Genomic DNA, 19,957 nt, shown 5'->3' on the forward strand with positions numbered 1-19,957 from the left:
TTTAAACTCTTTTCAACACATATTTCACCTTCTTAACCTCTTCTCAGCAGAATTTTCAGTTTTTGAAGTGCTTGAGACCTGGTGGCAAAGGTTCAAATCCTACCTGTGGTGGTTGCCACACATCTTCACTGCTTGCTTGCACTCTGCTTTCTTGACACTCTTCAGTGTATCCTTTCACATACAGCCATCTTCAGCAAGCACTTCTGCTTCTACACCCTTTTTCAGCAGATAATTCTACTTTTTAAGTTGTTTTCAGCAGATTCCACTACAAGGCATTCACACAGCATTTTCGCAAGAAATGCAACTTTTTTTTACTTAAATTTGTGTTTGACATGCAAACTCAGCAGGAATAATTACTGTAAAGTTTTTCACTCTGCTGATCCTCTTCAAATTAGAATTAGAGGAGCTGATGGCAGCTTCCTCTGCCTCACACTGCTGTCTGACTGCATTCAGCTGACACTGAGATGAAGCAGGAATGAAGCAGCTGATATTTGGACAGCACACATGATGGAAAGGAGGATTTCAGTTGATGTGCACATGAATGATTTGTGTTTCCTCTGCAGGTGAAGGTAGAAAGTGTGTGTGAGCTGATGTGAATTGAGCAGCATGGATCAGTGTGAGGACAGAGAGGAGGGAGTCCCTCCCTCTAAAACCACTCTGTGTGGGGAACATGAGAGCCAGACCAAAGCTCAGAGGTGAGATGACCATCTCTAACTGTCCATGACTCTTCTCCATGACACAGCTCAGCACTCACATCACTGCTCCATCATTATTCACAGGAACCCACCTGGACCTCCACCCAGCTCTGTGTCCTTACAGAGTGATGGGCCTAGAGGTTTCCTCATTGATTTTAAAGTCTCTGCTGCAGAGAGGTGAGCTCTTAGTAAGATGAGCTGATGTCAGTTTGGTGTCTGATTTAAATGATTTTGATATTTCCTCGTCCCTAAAATGCATCTCTGTAGGAGAACAGTGTCTCAAAGGACACACAGGCTCAGCTGTAACTGTCATTTTATCTGGTTTTAAGAGACATTTGGACAGAATTGGCTGTTTTTAACTATTTATTTTAATCACATCACACATCTGGATCCTAAACTATGATAGAAACAGCTGCTGTCGGTAGTTTGACTTTAGCCTGGTGGCTAAGCTAACAGAAACGTGCCAGCTGTGCTCTGTGAGGGTGATACGCTGCACTAGAAAGCAAACAAATGTTTGTGCAGCTCCTCTTCAGAAAAGTGTTCAGAGAGCAGCTGCTTTATTAGACAAAGGCTCGTCGTGGGAGCCCAGATGTGTGTAACAGCTGGATGAAGGAGAACCATCACAGTCACATCTCCATCCCGTCTTAATTAATGAACTTCCTGTTGCTTGCAGATGACAGGAACACAAAGTGTTTGTGCCACGTGATGCTGCAGGATTTGTTAACATCTCTGTGAGATGCTCTGTCCCCACATACCCCCCCCCACACACACACAGTTTGTTATGGCCAGATGCCACGTTTATTTCGAGATTTATGAGTTGTGACAGTCCGCCGTCGTCGGGACAGCTCCCGTCTCAGCTGATCCCAGCTTCCCTCCGCTCATCTCCTGTCTTACTAAAAAGGGAAGGAAACCGTTATCAGCCCAAACTCCATCAGCTGTGTTCTCACCTGGTTCTCCAGCACCGCCCCGCTGAGCTCACTGCACCACTCCTCCCCTGCAGCCGCGCCCGGGACCACACCACCGCCACAATCTCCAGGATGGTAACATCTCCTCGTCTAACTGCAAACACATGAATGCTCCTGCCGGCAGCTATCACAGCCACAGACTGTTTCTCACTGTTGCATTCAGGGACATTTGTTTTCCTGGTTAATGCTGAACTCTAATCTAAGAGGACTGTTACTGACAGGAAACAGCTGCATTATCTGCAGTCTGTGTGATCAGAGCTGCTTCAATGACTTTATCAGAGAATTTATCATTGAATAAAACATATTTGTGTCTGCAGAGGTCAGAGGTCACAGTCTGCAGGATCCAGCTGTCCATCTGTGAGGAGTCTCTCGTCCAATGAGAAACCTCCAGACTTCAGTGATGAACCTGAACCAATGAGGTCAGAGAACTGTGATGAGCTCCTTTACATGTTTGTGTTTTCCTGGACAAATATGACCAAAGATTCATTAAAAAGATAAAAAATTTTAGACTTTGTCCTGTAGCGCTGTGTGGCAGGCCGGATTGGACCCAAACACAGAGGCAGCTTTATTTCAGCTGTGAACATGCAAACACTAGAAATAAGAAAACATAACTGTAGGTTTGCAGTGAACGAAGCCTCAGCTCGACGCTCCACTCTGTCCCTGTTTTCCTTCTCCAAACATCCACATCAGGAGTCTTTGATGGAGTTTAAAATATTTACTTACAAATGTCCACAGATGGGTTCAGGATACCTGAATCCACAATTATTAAAGCTAAAATAGTTCACAGGGTTTGGACTTTGTTAGAACATCAAAGTGTTTTTTTTTTGTTTTTTTTTAATCTTTAAACAGTATTTTTATCACTTTAGTTTCTCTCTCACAGCCCTGTTTGTTATTTTACCAGAGCTCTTATGTTTCACTCAGTGCTCCCACCAAACACCCTGGAGGACACGTTAGTGTGTTTAGATTTCATTGGTGCAATACACCAGTCACACAAGGTAACCCATGGAGGCAGCAGCAGGCTTTGTTAAAGTCTGATGGCTTAAACTAAGAGAGTTTAGTTTGTTTGCACAGATAAACTGAGGAAAAACACTTTAAATACAGCAAACAAACAAACTGACATGTTTTTCTGCTGATCATCCACATCAGTACATTTAGCATTCATCCTAGCATCCTAGGCTATGACTGTTCTCCTGATTCTTTTATATTGAGGATGAGTACAAGCAAACCCTGGTCCAGATGAGTTCAGTCATACAATGATTTTATTGAACACACGCGTGTGGAGATGTACACAGTGGCATCATCCGCATAGATCTCCGCTAGAAAGCACACTTCAAAATGGTTTTGTTATGTCAGGGTTCAGCCCCTTCTCGTGACAGCAAATAATATAACATGCATCAGTTACAGTTAATGACAGTTAGACAAGTTTCCGTTATCAGCAACATTTTACCATACATGGCTGTTTCAACCATCTTACCCTCCAGATGTTTCCTGTTGATTTGCACTTCTTATACTTATCTTTAGCACATCCTGTCCCAACTGTTGCTATGCAGGCACAAATGCTGTTACAAGCAAAATGTATCTCACACCTCTAGCCTAAAACTTCATCTACTGTTATTTGTGTCTGTAAGCGTGTTTGCATTTGGCCTTCCTGTGCTCTGAGTCACTTTACACAATATATTGCCTGGACATTCACGCCAGACGAAGCTTATGAACTTTTAAGGACTGAGCGCCAACTCTTCATGAGCACATTTTGCAATGTGTGTATAAAATAACTACGACTACACATTTAATAAAAGTTTTAATAAAATGCCACTAATAAAAGCCATGTTAGCAATGATATATTTTATTTTATTCCTATACTGTTCACTCAGCAACAACACAGGGAGGAGTGAGCAGTGATGAAGCAGGAGTGTGGGCAAGTTTGAGCTACAATCCTATTGGCTTTTCAGTTTCTCCAAAGAAAAGGGGAAAAATTCTTGGTGTTGTGAAGATGTGAGTTGGTCTTTTTGTCGTAGGGCTGGAAGGATGCTTCAGATTTTCTTATAGTGTTCAGTGAAATGATGAGAAGAAATCCACTGAAAGTGAAACAATATGCCCGTAGTGTTTGTTTACTGTATTTGAGTCACAATGCAGGATCAATCGTAGGTTCATATGAAGACTTGTTAAGTGGAACAAATGCAAGTACTGCAGTGCGGATCAAAGCCAGGAGAGCTCTACAACTTTCTGAAAGGAAATATCAGGATAATTGAGTGATAAGAAAAAGTGGCTCATGCAACAATGACCCTCAGCAGACAAAACAATCAAAGGGACCTGAAGAGAGAGAACCCAACAAAATACCACGACTAACAGAGGGACTCAAGCACAGACTGAGTTCTGACAAACAAATGGGTGACAGTTTATTTACCAAAGGGGTGAACCACAGCACTATATATGTGTACAGTGAGTTGGCGAGGGGGTCCAGGGCTCCAGGCAAAAGAGGGAAGGGAGTCCACACACTCACTCCTCTTCAGCCACTCTCACAGGAATCACAGGGAATGGTCTGTAACCAGGTCCAGGGAAATATATACACAAAGTTAACCAAACTGGTGAGTTTAGAGAGTGATTTCGTAACAAGGAGCTGAGATCATGAACACAGGAGGTTTAATGCCCCAGTGACGAACTGCTCCATGCTGCAGTGTTAAATGGTAACAAAACCTGAAAAGCCATCATGAGAGACACAGACTTTTATGTTAGAAGAGAAACCTCCTCATCTTCATCATGTTTGTTTAAGTAGAGAAAATAAGAAGTCTCTATGATTTCTAAGATTTCAAAGCTGCTTTAGAGTGAACTGACCCAGATCAGTTGCACACAGTTGCTATAAAACAGTGAAAGTCATAACTGTCTCTCTCTGATGGAAAGCTTTTATTGTGAAGTCTCTGCAGGAAGTGTTGAGTTTGTATTCATCACTCAGTGTATGATAAAACAGGCACACAGGAAAATCAGCTCATTAGTGTTGATGAAATCAAAGGAACTGTGAGGAACTGCAGTTTGGTCAAATCTGGATGTTTTTCACTAACAGTAAATGATTTTAGTGATAAAGAAATGTGTTTACAGAGAGAGGAAGAGGAGCTGTGCTTTGTGTCAGGATGTCCTGAAGGATCCAGTCTCTACCAGCTGTGGACACTGGTTCTGCAGACAGTGCATCTGCTCATACTGGGACCAGTCTGCTTCATCAGGAGACTCCCCCTGTCCCCAGTGTGGAGAAAGATCCAGAACCAGAGCTGGACTGCAGACAGCCAGTCAGAGCAGCTGTGTACAAAGTAAGACTGAACATCTGTCTGCTGATGGACTCATTTCTGAAAACTGGACTTCTTGTTGTGTTGTTCAGACATTGAAGAGTTTTTTTTTTTCTCTTTAGTCTCATTGTTTTTCTTTCTTTCAACAGATGTTGTTCTGCAGGAGGTTTTAGATGAACATAAGATCAGTCTGAGGAGGAGATGTGAACATGTGACTGAAGGAAGTGATGAGACAGGAAGTAGAACCCTCCTCAACAGGATCTACACTGAGCTCTACATCACAGAGGGACAGAGTGAAGAGGTTCATACCCAACATGAGGTGAGGCAGCTGGAGACAGCTTCCAAGATGGACGCCCTCCATGACGCTCCAATCAGGTGCCAGGACATCTTTAAAGCCTTACCTGACCAACAGAGACCCATCAGAGTGGTTCTGACCAACGGCGTGGCTGGTGTTGGAAAAACCTTCTCAGTGCAGAAGTTCACTCTGGACTGGGCAGAGGGCTTGGAGAACCAACATGTCAGTGTGGTGGTTCTGCTTTCATTCAGGGAGCTGAACCTGATCAGAGATGAGCAGTACAGTCTTCTGGAGCTGCTCCATGTTTTCCATCCAACATTACAGAAGGTCACAGCAGAGAAGCTGGCTGTCTGTAAACTTTTGTTCATCTTTGACGGCCTGGATGAAAGCAGACTTTCATTGGATTTCACCAACAGGAAGCTGGTGTCTGATGTCACACAGAAGTCATCAGTCAGCGAGCTGCTGACAAACCTCATCCAGGGCAATCTGCTTCCCTCGGCTCTCGTCTGGATCACTTCCCGACCTGCAGCAGCCAATCAGATCCATCCTACATGTGTTGACAGGGTAACAGAAATACGAGGCTTCACTGACGCCCAGAAGGAGGAGTACTTCAGGAGGAGATTCAGTGATGAAGAGCTGTCCAGCAGAATCATCTCCCACATGAAGACATCCAGGAGCCTCCACATCATGTGTAGTATCCCAGTCTTCTGCTGGATCACTGCTACAGTTCTGGAGCACATGTTGACTACAGAGCAGAGAGGAGAGCTGCCCAAGACCCTGACTGACATGTACTCACACTTCCTGCTGGTTCAGACAAAGAGGAAGAAGAACAAGTACCATGAGGGACATGAGACGAGTCCACAGGAGCTGACGGAGGCTGACAGGGAAGTTCTTCTGAAGCTGGGGAGGCTGGCGTTTGAACATCTGGAGAAAGGAAACATCATGTTCTACCAAGAAGACCTGGAGCAGTGTGGTCTGGATGTGACAGAGGCCTCGGTGTACTCAGGAGTTTGTACAGAGATCTTCAAAAGAGAGTGTGTGATCTTCCAGAAACCAGTCTACTGCTTTGTTCATCTGAGCATTCAGGAGTTTCTGGCTGCAGTCTACATGTTCCACTGTTTTACCAACAGGAAGACAGAAGTAGTGGAGAACTTTCTAAAACCAAAATCCTTGATTGAAAAGATTTCCAGTCTTATTGATAACAGAGATCTCCAATCACCCGATGTATTTCTGAGCAGAGTCATGGAGAAATCCCTCAAGAGTAAAAATGGCCACCTGGACCTGTTTGTTCGCTTCCTTCATGGCCTCTGTCTGGAGTCCAACCAGAGACTCTTAGGAGGTCTGCTGGGTCAGACAGAGATCAGTCCAGAAACCATCCAGAGAATCATCAACAACCTGAAGAAGATGAACAGTGATGAAATCTCTCCTGACAGAAGCATCAACATCTTCCACTGTCTGATGGAGATGAACGACCTCTCAGTACATCAGGAGATCCAAGAGTTCCTGAAGTCAGAGAACAGATCAATGTTTCTCTTTGAGATTCACTGCTCAGCTCTGGCCTTCATGCTGCAGATGTCAGAGAAGGTTCTGGATGAGTTGGACCTGCAGAAGTGCAACGCTTACTCAACGGAGGGACAACATAGACTGATTCCAGCTGTGAGGAACTGCAGAAAGGCTCGGTTAGTCCAGATGTGATCATTAACATCATTATTAGTGTAGATTGGTAGTTTAGTTCTTCAGATATACACACTACTAAACAACTCTCATTAGTTTGAATTTCTCAGATAAAATTATATTTTGTGTTGATCAGGAAATGTGTGTGTGTACTTAGTATGATCCTGCATTGGTAGTCGTACGCTGTGTGTTGTAGACTCACATCTACATGTAGTACCTGTGTTGTGTCATTAGGGGGCAGCATTTTAAATCTGCTGCTGTTGTTGTTGGTCATTCAGACGCTGCTGTTAGAGAGACAGAAATAAGAATCTATGAAGAGCTTCTTTGTAGTGAAGTGAACTCTAATGTTAAAAACAGAGACAAATATCCAGAGCAGTCACCATCTGAGCTTCTCTTCTGACTACAGACAGAACTGCAGACACAGAGTTGAGTGGCATAAACATGGTGAGTGAGGATGAAGATCCTGAGGAAGACTCTAGTTTAGTGTGATTAAAGTGTGATGTACTGATGAGTGACAGAGCTGTGGTTCAGAGTGAGGGCTCAGAGGTGAACCAGCTGTGCTCTCTTACCTCCAACAGTGTGACAAACTGAGTGAGAAGACACTGCTGACATCTGGACTGAACATGTGTCAAATATGTGAGCTAATGCTGATGTCACAGCAGCACATGGATTCACTAAATCCAAGAGTGAAGAACAGATTTGAAGTGTGTCACATCCATGTAGTCACAGCTGTTTCCACCATGTTTCCACTGAGGCTACGTCCACACGTACACGGGTATTTTTGAAAACGGAGATTTTCCGTTTTCGTTTTAAAAAATAATCCCGTCCACACGTACAGGCAGAAATGAAGGTGAACGCTGCTAGGAACATGCCAAAGCAACAGGTGGCGATATATTCCTAACCGTGTAGAAATGTTGGCCAATCAGAAGTCTAGAAGCCTGGGCGGGAAATAGTAAACAAAGATGGGACATAGAAGCAGAACCGAGGTCTACTTGTGAAGGGATAGTAACTGTGTGTGTATATGCAAGCATTTAAACACTGCTGAGAGTACAATTAACAGTAACAGTATTGTAGAAATTCATTTCACCGAAACAAAACGTGGCGCACAGTGTGACGTCAGAAAAGGCGCACACCTTTGACGCTGCGTTTTCTCTGTTTTCCTCGTCCACAGGTAAATGCAAAAACAGAGTTTTCGAAAATATCCACCCTGGCAGGCGTTTTTAAAAATCTCCGTTTTCAGTGACCAAAAATGCCGTTTTCAAAAATACCTGGGTACGTGTGGACACAGCCTGATATTAATCTTCAATGACACATTTTATATCAGTGAATATGTTCTTTAGAACGTCCACTGACATGTTTAAGTGTCCTGCTGGAAATCACTCAAATCATCCATGAAATCCATGAAAAATCCTTTTAGTGTTTCTAACTTCACCCTCTGTCCTCTCTCTCTCTCCATCCTCCTCACTGCTTCTTTCACTGATAATCACACAAACATCGTATTCAGCTACAAAATAACACAATAATATCATCTGATGATCATTATTATAAGAGCAGGATCCATATTTGATATCAGAGTAACACACTGCTTGGTTATGTGCAGTCATCATCAGTGACTGTGGGTCAAACAGAAGCTCTCTGATTGGTTGCTGACCTTGGTCACCTGTCCACTCTCACCTGTTTGTGTTTGCTCTCTCTTTGCTGTCTCCATCCTCTCTCTCCTTTCTCTCCCTCTCTGTCTTTGTACCGTCACTCAGGTCCAATGGAAACAGTGACATTTACAAACCAATCAAAGACAAACTGATCCATGTCAGGTTAGAACAATATTCAAAGTGAATACAGGCTGCTGCTGGATACAGACAGGTAACATCATTTTGACTTGCTGTCACGTGGATCTGGACTCATAAACACTGAAGCCCAGAACAGGAATACAAATCTTTTTCTGCCAACTAGCGACACACCAGCAGATAATGGCTCAGAAAGCTAAAATGAGCCAATCATTTCTGTGTTTAGTTCCCCTGAAATCAGATCTGATATCAGCAGCTCTGAGTTCATTCATCATTATTGTCCAGTGATGAGATTTCTGCTCCGTTTGGTAACAGTCAGCAGGTTTCTCCTGCGTGTGGACGTGAACAGTCGTATCTGACAGCAGCAGGTAGCAAACAGAGATCATCTTTCCAGCTGGAACTCTTCACTGAGCTGAACTCATTCAAAATGTTCTGGAGTCAGATTAAAAACAGGAAACAGCCCAGATGTGTGTCTTCACTCTGACTCTGGATCAGATCTCACTGACAGACTGTGGACAATGTGGAAGCCTAAACGTGACACCATCTTCCTCCTTCATCTGCAGATTAAAGCCAAACAAAGATTCTCATTAAAAGTCTGCAGGTCTGAGAGAGACTCAATCGTTGTGTCATGTCAAACACAGTAAGAGGAGCTGAAGAGCAGATGTGAAGAGCAGATGTTTATCAGATTATGACATCACTCTGTTTTATCTTCATATACATTCAGTCTGTTTATAATGCAGATTTTCTGCTTTTATAATAATACATTTTATATTTTCTATAATCACAGACTGATTAAGTGTCGACTCTCAGAGACTCACTGTGAAGTTGTGGCCTCAGCGCTGAAGTCCAACCCCTCCCATCTGACAGAGCTGGACATGAGTCAGAACAACCTGTGGGATTCAAGAGTGAAGCTTTTGTGTGCTGGACTGGAGAGTCCAAACTGTCAACTGCAGACACTGACGTGAGTTCACTGACTGCAACTGTTGTTGTTTTCTATATTTCAGATCTTTGATGTTTGAAACTTTCTTTCGTTCCTAAATGTTCAGGATGTGTCTGAAGGCAAATGTGAAGAAGTTTGAGTGCTTTCAAAAATGCTGTCTTTCCAAACGACTGTGATAGGTTTGTCTAGCACAGACCTATTGCTGGAACAATCAGAGAAAATTCTACTGCAGCTATCAAAGCATGGAGCACCAGGCAGAACTCCTTGTGTAATCTCGTACATGAGGGAGATCCCTGAGACGAGCACTGTTCCTGCCGCTCGAACCCCAGTCTCTCTCAGTCAGCTCCCCCGTAGCACTGCCCTTTATTGTGGTTACATGAATATGCATAGGTTCATTAACAAATGTCATCTCACACAGGCATACATGTGAACAAAGAGTACCGTGTAGGTATACATGTGTGTGTGTATGTCTGTTAAATTGTGACCCTGTGAATGATCTGCTGGATTTGTAAGTCCAGCAGTTCACCTAAAATAAAGGCACTTATACTTAAACAGATACAGAGTAGGTGTCCTCCTATACCAGGGCTCTAGTGTGTGACCAATTCGGTCACAAATGCGACCAAATTTTTCAATGGTGCGCCTAAAAAAACACTTGGTCGCACCGGTGAGACCAAATGTTCCAGTAAAAAAAAAAAAAAAAAAGTCTCTGCGACTCTGAAAGTCTCCGTGTGGTCAACAACTGACATCATGCCCCTATTGTGTGTCCCAATCAGAGATAGTCCTCTCTGATTTCTGTAGTTGTCGTTGAAAGTACAGGTGGAAGAGGGAGGTGAACACCTTGAGTAAAGCAATATCGATTCAGTAAATCCTGAATTGACTTCTAAATATAAATATAAATGTATTTTGCTGGAAACACCAGAATCTCAGGTTAAAGCTCTTAGAAATATTTCAACAACCACCAAACAGCAAATGAGAGCAGGTAAATGGATTCCACACAAAGACGTAAACACACCGCAAACCCGACGCATTAGAATAAGCTTTCTCTTTTCGGCTTTCTCACCCGACGGCACGTACACGGACACACCATCAAGGTTGAAAGCCGACAGCTCACTGATTCTGATGCGTCAGGTCCTGTGTTTACGTCTTTTTTGCGCTAGATTCTGAGCTGCTGGTTTTGTGTCTCTCCGACCAAAATTCACTGAACCAGCAGCAAAACAAGATCCAAACTACACTTCACATTTGATAAATGTCGTCATGAATTCACTCTGACTTTTGCTGTTTTCCTTCCACCATGATAAAATCACACTTCATGCACAGCTCTCTCTCTCTCTGTGTACTTCAAGAACAGTTTCCCATCTCAAATCTGTTTTCTGCTTATTCATTGACTTATTACCCATTAGTCTACCGTTGTTTACAGCGCTGTCGGCCACGGTGTTTTGTTTTTTTTTTTTCACTTAAATGTCCCCGGACAAGAGAGCCTAATTTCTGCTGTTCAATACTGAAGAAATGTAAACTTTTTAAAATTATGCAAAATTGCAGAATATCTTTAAGGTTATCTGCTATAAAAAGCCAGGCCAGGAAAATCTCCTTTAAGTTTTTCTGTGTTTTATTCTCAGTTGTTTTGACACAAAGGCATCTGCTGTGATGCTCACACCTCTGATGAAGTCTCACATGTATCAGTACTAATAAATGATCAGAAATATAATATTTCTGACTGTCTGAGGCAAAATTGAATCGAATCAAATTGGGACCCTGTGAATTGGAATCAATTCAATTTTATTTATATAGCGCCAAATCACAACAAAAGTCGCCTCAAGGCACTTTATATTGTACAGTATATCCTATAATAATAGATACAGAGAAAAACCCAACAATCATATGACCCCCTATGAGCAAGCACTTTGGCAACAGTGGGAAGGAAAAACTCCCTTTTAACAGAAAGAAACCTCTGGCAGAACCAGGCTCAGGGAGGGGCGGGGCCATATGCTGCGACCGGTTGGGGTGAAAGAAGGAAAATAGGATGAAAGACATGCTGTGGAAGAGAGACAGAGATTAATAACAGATATGATTCGATGCAGAGAGGTCTATTAACACATAGTGAGTGAGAAAGGTGACTGGAAGGGAAAAACTCAATGCATCATGGGAATCCCCGGCAGCCTACGTCTATTGCAGCATAACTAAGGGATGATTCAGGGTCACCTGGTCCAGCCCTAACTATATGCTTTCGCAAAAAGGAAAGTTTTAAGCCTAATCCTGAAAGTAGAGATAGTGTCTGTCTCCCGAATACAAACTGGAAGCTGGTTCCACAAAAGAGGGACCTGAAAACTGAAGGCTCTCCCTCGCATTCTACTTTTAAATACTCTAGGGACAACAAGTAGGCCTGCAGAGCGAGAGCGAAGTGCTCTAATAGGGTGATATGGTACTACAAGATCATTAAGATAAGATGGGGCCTGATTATTTAAGACCTTGTATGTGAGGAGGAGGATTTTGAATTAAATTCTGGATTTAGCAGGAAGCCAATGAAGGGAAGCCAAAACGGGAGAAATATGCTCTCTCTTTCTAGTCCCTGTCAGTACTCTTGCTGCAGCAATTTGGATTTACTGAAGGCTTTTTAGGAAGTTTTTAGGACATCCTGATAATAATGAATTACAGTAGTCCAGCCTGGAAGTAATGAAGGCATGAACTAGTTTTTCAGCGTCACTCTGAGACAGGATATTTCTAATTTTAGAGATGTTGCACAAATGGAAGAAAGCAGTCTTACATATTTTTTTTAAAATGTGCGTTGAAGGACATGTCCTGGTCAAAAATGACTCCAAGGTCCCTCACAGTGTTACTGGAGGGACCAGTAACACTGTGAGGCTAGAGTAAGAACTAGAGTAAGAACCTGGTTCGATACCATATTTCTAAGATTTTCAGGGCCGAGTACAATAGCCTCAGTTTGATCTGAATTAAGAAGCAGAAAGTTAGCGGCCATCCAGGTCTTTATCTCTTTAAGAAATTCCTGCAGTTTAACTAATTGGTGTGTGTTATCTGGCTTAATGGATAGATAGAGCTGGGTGTCATCTGCATAGCAGTGAAAATGTATACTATGTCTTCAAATGATACTGCCTAGGGGAAGCATGTATAATGTAAATAGAATTGGTCCTAGCACTGAACCCTGTGGAACACCATAATTGACCTTAGTGGGTGAAGAGGACTCTCCATTTACATGTACAAATTGGAGTCTATTAGATAGATATGATACAAACCACTGCAGTGCAGTACCTGTAATACCTACAGAATGTTCTAATCACTCTAATAGGATATTATGGTCAACAGTATCGAACGCAGCACTAAGGTCTAGCAGGACAAGCACAGAGATGAGTCCACTGTCAGAGGCCATAAGAAGATCATTTGTAACCAGAGATGGGCAGTAACGCGTTACTTGTAACGCGTTAATGTAATCTGATTACTTTTTTCAAGTAACGAGTAATGTAAGGGATTACCATTGCAAAAACGGTAATTAGATTACTGTTACTTTCCCGTAGGAACGCTGCGTTACTGCGTTACTAAAACAGTGAGTTTTTTGCGAGAGTGTCTCATGACAGTGACGTAAGCGAGTGCGACGTTCGTGACAACAGCTGTCTGCAGATCAACAATGGATAATATATCGAGTGCGGGAGAGAGTATGAGCGTGCAGCGTTTAAAGCGTGGAAGTACTGACCTTATTTTGACTTTGATTCCATAAAAAGTGACAAAAACATTAGTGTCCGTTGTGCGTGGGAAGAAAACTTCTTTTTACAGCAAAAACCCCCCTAAACGTCCAAGCAAGTACCGAGTGCGCTATGACTGTAATGGGAAATTCACAGAGAAACTCGCGGAGTCTTCAACTGACCGCTGCGGCACACCTGCACCAGGGCAGACCTCCGCCTACCCCAGTCCTGCTTTACAGGTGAAAATAGAGCAACAGGACCGCTAGTCTTTGATTTTATTTATTTTCTGCTGTGTTTTACTTGCATCTATTTGAAAGAGTGAGTGTAAACACAAAAAAAATATTTTATTTTATGTGCTGGAATGTGCAGAAAATAGGTTTAAATGTTAAACAAATTTCTTCCAGTCAGACAATGTTGCATATAATTTAATTGTTGCTTGATGCATAAAGTTAAAAGGTTAAAACTAATAAAACAAGTTTTAAAAAGAGACTTTTTCATTTGATTACATTTTGTATGATGGATTATGCAGAAAAAGTAGAATTGGGCTGAAAGATCTATCGCTTTATCACCTATTCAGGTTGTAAATTGTCTTTTTAAAAAGTAACTAAGTAACTAAGTAATTAATTACTTTTGAAAATAAGTAATCAGTAAAGTAATGGGATTACTTTTGGGGGGAAGTAATCAGTAATTAGTTACTGATTACTTTTTTCAAGTAAATTGCCCAACACTGTTTGTAACCTTTACTAAAGCTGTTTCTGTGCTGTGATGAGCTCTGAAACCTGACTGAAACTCTTCAAATAAGCCATTCCTCTGCAGATGAGCTGTTAGCTGTTTGACAACTACTCTTTCAAGGACTTTTGATATGAAAGGAAGGTTGGAGATTGGCCTATAATTAGCTAAGACTGCTGGGTCTAGAGATGGCTTTTTGAGTAAAGATTTAACTACAGCCAGCTTGAAGGCCTGTGGTACATAGCCGATTATTAGAGATAGGTTGATCATATTTAAGATCGAAGAATTAATTAATGGCAGGACTTCTTTGAGAAGTTTGGTAGGAACTGGGTCTAAAAGACACGTTGATGATTTGGAGGAAGTAATTATTGAAGTTCAAGATCAATTGGAGAAAAAGAGTCTAAATGAATATCAATGGTACTGAAAGTAGCTGTAGATAATATTACATCTGTGGGATGATTATTGGTAATTTTTTTCTCTAATGATAAAAATGTTATTTGTGAAGAAGTTCATGAAGTCATTACTAGTTAACGTTAAAGGGATTGTTGGCTCAGTAGAGCTCTGACTTTTTGTCAGCCTGGCTACAGTGCTGAAGAGAAACCTGGGGTTGTTCTTATTTTCTTCAATCAGTGACGAATAGTAAGATGTTCTGGCTTTGCGAAGGGCTTTCTTATAAAGCAGGCTAAATGGTGATCCTCTAAATTTGTGACACACCATTTCCTCTCCAGCTTACGAGTTATCTGCTTTAGGCTACGTGTTTAAGAATTATACCACGGAGTCAGGTACTTCTGATTTAAGGCCTTAGTTTTCACAGGAGATACAGTATCCAGAGTTGTACATAGTGAGGAGGTAAAATTATTAACAAGATAATCGACCTCTGTTGGAGTAGCGTTCAGATAGCTGCTCTGCTCTATGTTGGTACAGGGCATTGAAGATGATAACAGTGGGTGGATTATATTCTTAAACTTAGTTACAGCACTTTCAGAAAGACATCTACTTTGATAAAGTCTACTCTCCACTGCTTTGTAATCAATTATTGTAAATGTAAATGTTATCAGGAAATGATCAGACAGCAGAGGGTTTTCAGGAAACACTGTTAAATGTTCAGTTTCTATGCCATATGTTAAAACAAGATCTAGAGTGTGATTAAAGTGGTGGGTGGGTTCTTTTACATTTTGAGAGAAGCCAATTGAGTCTAATAACAGATTAAATGCGATGTTGAGGCTGTCATTTTTAGCATCTACATGGATGTTAAAATCACCCACAATAATTATTTTATCTGAGCTGAGCACTAAATCAGATAAAAAGTCTGAGAAATCAGAGAGAAACTCTGTGTAAGGCCCAGGTGGACGATAGATGATAACAAGTAAGACTGGTTTCTGAGTTTTACAGCTGGGTTGGACAAGGCTAAGCATCAGGCTTTCAAATGAATTAAAAGTCTGTCTTGGTCTTTCGTTAATTAATAAACTGGTGTGAAAAATTGCTGCCACACCGCCTCCTCGGCCTGTGCTTTGAGGTTTCTGGTAGTTAGAATGACTCGGGGGTGTTGATTCATTGAAACTAACATAATCATCCAGCTGCAACCAGGTTTCTGTAAGGCAGAGTAAATCGATTTGTTGATCAATTATTAAGTCATGTACTAACAGAGACTTGGAGGAGAGAGACCTAATATTTAATAATCCACATTTCACTGTTTTACTCTTTGGTTCAGATGTGGATACTGTATTGTTCTTTCTTTGTGATTGTTTATGTTTAAGTTGTTTATTGCTGGTTTTTAGTCTGTTTTTTGTCTTTTTGGGAGCTGACACAGTCTCAATGGAGATGGGTTTTTGGGGGGGTAGCAGGAGGAGAGAAGCTGCAGAGAGGCGTGTAAGACTGCAACTCTGCTTCCTGGTCCCAACTCTGGATAGTCATATTTTGGGGGGTTAAATAAATTTGTCCATATTTCTAGAAATGAGAGCTGCTCCATCCAAAGTGGGATGGATGCCGTCTCTCCTAACAAGACCAGGTTTCCTCCAGAAGGTTTGCCAATTATCTATGAAGCCCACATCATTTCTGGGACACCACTCAGACAGCCAGCAATTTAAGGAGAACATGCGGCTAAACATGTCACTCCTGGTCTGATTGGGGAGGGGACCAGAGAAAACTACAGAGTCCCACATTGTTTTGGAAAAGTTACACACCGATTCAATCATGTGTCATTACTGCTGACGTGAATTATGATTTTACTGAATTTACGTTTACCCTTAGCCTTAGCCAGCAGTTTTAAATTTCGCTCAATGTCGCCTGCTCTGGCCCCTGGAAGACAATTGACTATGGTTGCCGGTGTCTCTAGCTTCACATGTCTGAGAACAGCATCACCAATTACCTGAGTTTGACCCCCAGCAGGGAAAAACGGTTAGACACATGAACAGGTTGGTGGTGTACCTGGGGCTTCTGTTTAGGACTATGCTTCCTCCTCACCGTCACCCAGCCGCCCTCTTTCCCCAGCTGCTTGGGGTCTGCCGTGGAACAGCTAGTGGGGCCTACACTATTTTCAGCTGCACCAGCTACAGGGGCCTGGCTAGCTACAAGTGAATGAAGGGTGCGAAGCCGAGTCTCCAATTCAGTAGTCCTGGCCTCCAGAGCTGCAAATATGCTACATTTGTTACAAGTATCATTACTGCTAAAGGAGGCCGAGGAGTAACTAAACATCTGACACAATGAGCAGGAAAGTGCAGGAGGGACAGGTGAAGAGGCCATGCTGCTAGCGAGTCAGCTACGAGCTAAGCTAGCGAAACAGTACAGACGCAGTAAGTGAATACTTTGGCTATAAATTAGGTAGTGAGTACACAGAAAGTGTGCTTCGGATGAAGCACATGAAGATTATAATATGAAAAAAGAATGTATTTAAAAGTTTGTAATTAAATTGCTAAGATGTCTTTTTGGGAGCTGACACAGTCTCAATGGAGATAGGTATAAGATGTTTGACAGGACAGTTTTTCAGCCTCCACAGGTTGATGTTGTGCTCCATCAGTCAGAGAAGATGAAGTCAGTACTGATGAGGCTGTAGAGTGTGTGAGGGATGCGAATGAGGCTGTTGATGAGCTGATGATAGCAGATGAAAACAGGCTGCAGAGACTTTGAGCTTCTGTGAAAACAGAGAGAGAGAAAAGAAAGACATGAATGTCAAAGCTAATAAAGGCGAAGTTAGGAGCTGTGATGATGTTCATGGTATCAGAAGCTGATATGGCTGCTACAGAGACGACCCACACAGCTGCTGTGGTGAGGTGTGTGTTAAAGCAGAGGAACACAGAGCAGCCTAAGACAGGCCCAAACATGACAACAAAGCAGGATTCAGGCTCTGTGAGAGGATTTCAAACAGAAGCTGGAGAAGAGAAAGGACTCTGTTGGAGTGACTACAGAAAGAAGGCAGCTGAGACCAGTCCAAGTGTTTCCATGGAGCCCATTCTAACATTCATTTATACACTAACGTACAGAAGTGAATGGGAAAATGAATCCATAGTTTCTAATGTAGAAATAGTTCTCAGTTCATTTACAGAGTTTAATGCTGTTCATGAGGAAATGAGAAATGTTCAAAACAGCAGCTTTGAAGAAATCTGCTTCACAAAGTTGGATCCAATTCCAATAGTTTATGATTCACTTGAACGCAGCGTGAGCAGTTCACTGCCTAACCCCACAGAGACTGTCAGTCTGGACTTTTCTTGATTTCTATTGGCTGTCAGTGAGATTTCAGAGCAATCAGAGACTGTGGGTCTGTGTGTGAAGTATAATTCATGTGCAATTGTTGAAGTTGTTGAATGAGAAATGGCAGTTTTCGGGTATTTCCTGCTTTCATTGTCCTGTTTGTGCTGATGAAAATGTTTTGACGCGTGAATTCATTCTTCAGCGCTCAATTCTGCCTGAACAACGTGAAAACTTTTCTTATTTTTGTGGAACACAATTCAGCGCACTGAAGCATCAACTTGTTCCATTATCCAACAATGAAAACAGGAAACAGACACAGCTGGCCTTCAAAGTAAAAGCTGCTCCTTCTGAAACGTGTTGGTGTTAAAATGTAAGAAGAGCTGAAGCACATCAATGATCTACGTGCCTAAATATTAAACCCAGTTGATATATTTGTGTGAGTGTTGCACACCTGATGGCCGATGGCTGCGCCTGCTGGAGTGTTGTGATTCAGGTGTAGATGTAATGACTCATTCATTACATTTACCCTTCCTCTCGTGTTAGGGTCGGCACCGACCCATTTTAAATTTTAAATACATAAAAAAATCACATAAATTTGTTTATTGTATCAAGGCTTTTTGACTTTGTCAGGAACCTCTATTTCTACAAAATAAAACAGAACCCTTTTCACTAAATTATAAAATGCTCTAGTTGAAATTGTGACCTTTGTGTTGTTAGGGTCGGTTTTGACCCAGTTATAATATTATGAGTATAAAGCCAAAACTGAAATCATTGGTGCACTGTCAGCTGACACACTGAGAGCCAGCTCCTTTCCTATCCATGTGAGTTTTAGGGGATTCTCATTTTGTGTGTTTTTCCAGTATACCTGCACAAAAACAAAACAAGGACAGGCATGTCAAGACATGTAAGGTGTATTTATTCATTTGAGTGGCCATATGACTTCCAGAGTGCACATTTACAATTTGCAGCGAACAAAAATGAGAAGATTTACAGTGAGCCAAGTTCTGGATCATATTTTTGGTGAAAATGAAGGCGAGGACACAGAGCAGCATAGCGATTCAGATGGGCAGGTTTCCAAGGATGAAGACAATGTGTACAGGGAGTGCAGAATTATTAGGCAAGTTGTATTTTTGAGGAATAATTTTATTATTGAACAACAACCATGTTCTCAATGAACCCAAAAAACTCATTAATATCAAAGCTGAATGTTTTTGGAAGTAGTTTTTAGTTTGTTATTAGTTTTAGCTATTTCAGGGGGATATCTGTGTGTGCAGGTGACTATTACTGTGCATAATTTTTAGGCTGCACGCTTGACTTTTCTCAGTTCATGGGCAGTTATTTTGCGCCTTGGTTTTTCCACACGTTTCTTGCGACCCTGTTGACTATTTTGAATGAAACGCTTGATTGTTCGATGATCATGCTTCAGAAGCTTTGCAGTTTTAAGACTGCTGCATCCCTCTGCAAGATATCTCACTATTTTTGACTTTTCTGAGCCTGTCAAGTCCTTCTTTTGACCCATTTTGCCAAAGGAAAGGAAGTTGCCAAATAATTATGCACACCTGATATAGGGTGTTGATGTCATTAGACCACACCCCTTCTCATTACAGAGATGCACATCACCTAATATGCTTAATTGGTAGTAGGCTTTCGAGCCTATACAGCTTGGAGTAAGACAACATGCATGAAGAGGATGATGTGGACAAAATACTCATTTGCCTAATAATTCTGCACTCCCTGTAGTATCATCCAGAAGACACAGACACATCTGATCAGAGGTGGAGGTCGCTGGTGCTGAAGCTGCTCCTGCTGAAAGATTCAAGTCCAAAAATGGTAATATCTTTTGGAGCTCAGTACCTCATGATGTACATAGCAGGGCAGCTACTGCAAATGTCATCAAAATGATCCCTGGAATCACAAGATTTGCTCTGACCAGAGTCAGTGACATCAAGAGAGATTTTGAGCTATTTATGCCATTGTCACTAAAAAGAATTATCATTACTATGATAAAGCTTGAAGGAAAAAAGTCCATGGCGACATGTGGAAAGACACTGATGAGGAATACCTGGATGCTTTCATTGGTGTTCTTCTTGCTGGAGTGTGCAGATGCTGCAATGAGCCCACTGATAGTCTATGTGACACATCGACAGGCAGAAATATTTTCCGGGCAACAATGTCACTTCAGACATTTCAAATGATATCAAGAGTCCTCAGATTTGACAAC

This window comes from Oreochromis niloticus, linkage group LG6 (genome assembly GCF_001858045.2).
Source record: "Oreochromis niloticus isolate F11D_XX linkage group LG6, O_niloticus_UMD_NMBU, whole genome shotgun sequence".
In the NCBI taxonomy this organism is placed as follows: domain Eukaryota; kingdom Metazoa; phylum Chordata; class Actinopteri; order Cichliformes; family Cichlidae; genus Oreochromis; species Oreochromis niloticus.